The sequence below is a fragment of the Diabrotica undecimpunctata genome, chromosome 7 (assembly GCF_040954645.1).
Source record: "Diabrotica undecimpunctata isolate CICGRU chromosome 7, icDiaUnde3, whole genome shotgun sequence".
NCBI lineage: Eukaryota > Metazoa > Arthropoda > Insecta > Coleoptera > Chrysomelidae > Diabrotica > Diabrotica undecimpunctata.
The window spans coordinates 139885924-139890010 of NC_092809.1; the positions used below are offsets into that span (position 1 = coordinate 139885924).

Consider the following 4087-nt stretch of genomic DNA (forward strand, 5'->3'; position numbering starts at 1 on the left):
ATTTGTAAAAATGATGCAAATAATGGTATAATGAAAGTGTCAGTCATATATCCATTATAACAAACATTATTAAGGGTGGGATATAAATTAAAGTAGGAAAAGTTCTATCATTTGTGATGTTGCACTTCTAATTCTATAAAACTGACTCATCAATTATTATCACTGAAACTTCTATATCCGCTATTCATTGTTAAGGGCGATGGCGTGAAATTAGAAGTGCAATCTTGAGGGTCTGGGCTAAATTATATTCACAATGGAAATCAATCATTTATCCGAGGAACGTTATAAGAATCTTAATGGGTCACATGAGGGTGTTAGTCATGAGTATCTTTTTTTTCTTGACGTATATTTTTCCGGTTGATACCAAAAAAATTATACAGGGTAAAGCACCGAAAACCAAACAGAGGCATTTTCAAGGGGGGCGTTTATCAACCACCAGTTTACTATCATATCTGCAGTACCCTTAAATCTTAAATACAAAGGGGACCGACTGATAACTCATTTTAAAGGCTGTTTGATTTTCTTTACACTGATTTTATGGATAATGTAATTATGGTCAACAGTTTTTGTTAAATTTAGAGACAGTCAACTTATTACATAAAAAAGTAGACAAAATTACTTAATAGATTATTTCATGACAAGAAAAAAAGATATTTTTGCTTGTGCTGGACATAATATCGGAGAGGACCCCACAAAGATAAATAATGGATGGTAAAAGATGACAAAGAAGGTCTATTCAGAGCAAAAATAGTAGAAAAAATGTGCTGGAATATAAAAAAAGTTCTAATGTAATGGCAAGGAATGTGGACAGTAATATTAAAGTTGCTTCTATTGAAATACTTGAGAAAAGAAAGAATAAAAAGACCTGGTGGTGTTCAAACAAGTTTTAACAAAATAGATCGAATACAGATCTTCAAAATTATACTGTCTTAAAAAAGAAAGTTAAAGCAGCAATGGCAAAAGCTAAATAGAAGCATATAAAATCTACACGATTAATTTGATACCAGGGACGGTAAAACAAAAATATAAAAAATAGCCAAATATAAAGTAAAGAAAGCAAACGATTTTAATCAGATTAGATGTATTCTAGATGATTAGTCAAAAGGCAATGGAAAAAGTACCTTGACAGTTTATTAAATAAAAAATTTGACAGAAGCCTAGTTAAACTAACGAAGACAGTAACAGCAATGGTCACCGAAATTAAAAAGAAATGGTTCTAGCAATTCAAAAAATGAAGAAAGGTAAATAAGTTGGACCAGCTCATATTCCTTAGCACAGCTTCTCTCCACAGCTTTAGGAGAGACAGGAACAAGTTAACGAACAAGTTTATTTAATATAATTATGAAAATGGGATGAATGCCAGACGAATGGAACTTAATCCTTATTCATATCCATATCTTGAATCTCGCCTCTTTTTGTGGACAATGCATCTTCGAACTTTTTTTATTTGGTACCATAGCCGGAAAATGTCGCCCCCTCAGACGCTGATATTTTGATTTATTCAATGTCCTGAGTATGGTTTTTGGTACATTATAACTGTAATAAAAGATTTTCGTAAATAAAATAAATTTATAGTCTCTCACAAAATTACCTTTCAAGCAGATGTCGAGTTAGCCTCAATTGGACATCTGCCAAGGGCAACTGCCCTAAATTTTGCGTAAGGAATAATGCATGACTGTTCAGGACACATAGATCAAGAATGTGAAAGAATAGTTTCTTATACCACTTTAATGTTTTTCTAACGCATTCTGTGGAACTTAGCATCATATCCATTCTGTCTACTGCTCCCATATTTTGGTTGTAGTGGACGACACATTCCGGTTTCTTCTCCGATTCCCCTGTCTTCCTGTTTGTTTTATTTATATTTATCATTTGATCTTTATGAAAAGTTGTCAACATATTAACGTCTTTACGATCTTTCCATCTAACGGCTAGCATATTATCGCTAACCATCGATTTTGTTTCGCCTTTTTCTAATTTACCCGATAAAGCAGGCATTTGTTTTCTGTTAGTTCTAATGGTACCGCACGTATTTGTTTTGTGTTCAAAATAAATAGGTAGAAAGCGTTGGAGATGTATACCAGTTATCCGTGAATAGAAAGTTTGGCCTTTATCTAAATAAAACTTAAATAAGTGTTGTTACAACTGACCCTGATATCCTCAGATCCTGGTATCACTCTTATTCCGTTTTGGATCCTGTATATACAATAAAATTAAAAACGTATCCTGTCTCACAGCCGCACAATAGAAATAGTTTAATGCCAAAACGATGACGTTTTGTTCTTATAAACTGCTTGAAAAGCAGGCGTCCTTTAAAAAGCATTAAACTAATTGTATGTAAACATTGTATAAAAAGGGAAAAGAGTACAGCTCTTAGGCTTTCTTTTCTGTCTTCTTAGGTAACAGTACGGCTTGTATATTAGGCAAAACTCCACCTTGGGCGATGGTAACTCCTGAAAGCAATTTGTTTAGTTCCTCGTCATTTCTTAAAGCTAACTGTAAATGTCTAGGAATTATACGGGTCTTCTTGTTATCTCTCGCTGCGTTTCCTGCCAATTCCAAAACTTCAGCAGCTAGATATTCCATAACAGCTGCCAAGTATACAGGAGCTCCGGCACCAAATTTTTCGGCATCTTTTTACCGGAAACTGTAAACCAGCACGATTTGATCGGGACTTTGCTTTTCCCTTAACTTTGCCTCCTTTACCACGTCCAGACATGTTTTAGATTTCTACTTGCGTTAATTTACCTTGGATATCAAGTGAAGACTGATCATTTTCATTAATTACTTAATTAATTAATTCATTAATTAATTAATTACTTAATTAATTAATTAATCTTAATTAATTAATTAAGTTCTGGAATGGCGAAAATCTCTGACCAAATGTATTTTTGATCTTTTCGAAAATTCCTCGTAACTTATGGAAAGAGTCTCCTTTAATTTGTTGGTCATTATCTGCAAAATGTAACATACGTAATATAATTTAAAAGCGGTTTCTGGATATAACTTTTCCAAATGTTGTACAACAATTCATCTGTCGACCAATTTTCGACAAGTTTGTTTTTTCGATGACAAGCAGCAAGGAAAAGAACAACAATAAAATTAAAGAAATCTTCTTTAGTCATTGCTGTCCAAGTTATTTTTTTATTCAAAAGTGTCTGTTCTAAAGCATATTTATTAGTCTGCGTTATAATCATGTTCACTACCTCATCATTCATAAATAATAGAAAATAATCATAAATTAACATTTATATTCTTATGTCAATACTTACAATCTTATACAAATAGACTTATTACAAAAGCATTGTTTGATTTTCATAAATAAGTTACGTGGAATTTCAGATCTTGTTCATAGTTAAATTGCGAAGTCATTATCCTCATTTATTTCTATTTGTGTACAACTCTGTGTGCTGCTGTTATGTGGATCAAGTAGCTTAACAGCATGACAGTCAGTCTCAATCCGGGGTAAAAGAGGTGAATTTGAAGATTTAAAGCATTTACGGCGGAAATGACAAAGGAGATTAGGTAAGCTCAGGTGTCGGGTTTTTACTGTACGGTACGAGAAATGTGAAGAGCACGGCATGAAAGATATCGAATATATTAGCCACAGAATACCGAACACGGCCTTGACTATGAAACAGTAAACTCGATATTACATCAGTTTTCGCTTCAGACATAAGCAAATCGTAAGGTAAAACAGAAGATTTTATAATATTCTCCAAAATGCGATAGTTGGGATAGGGAGAAATAAAAAAAATAGTGGTTATTTGAGATCTTAACGGAAGAGTAGGAAATTACAGCATAAAAGTATAAAACAGTGACTTAACAAGGACACAATAAATCATACTAGAGAAAAAAACTTTCTGATATTAGTAAATTTGGAATATGCCCTACGTTTTCTCTCCCCACAAACACCAATATAAGTAATACCCTAAGTCAATAATCAAGGATGGAATATATAAAAGACTACTGAGATAAATAACAGGAAAGCACTGAAGGGGACGAATTATCAAGAAGTAGTGATATCAGAAATACGTACAAGATCTATTACATACAGTCTCTACAAAAGGGGAAAAACAGACCCACA

The 4087-nt window shown here is 33.0% G+C and overlaps 1 pseudogene; it reads right to left on the reverse strand.

Annotated features, from left to right (window-relative positions):
- Positions 1-2350: 2350 nt before the first annotated feature.
- LOC140445908 (histone H2A-like) lies at positions 2351-2719 on the reverse strand (annotated as a pseudogene).
- Positions 2720-4087: the final 1368 nt, after the last annotated feature.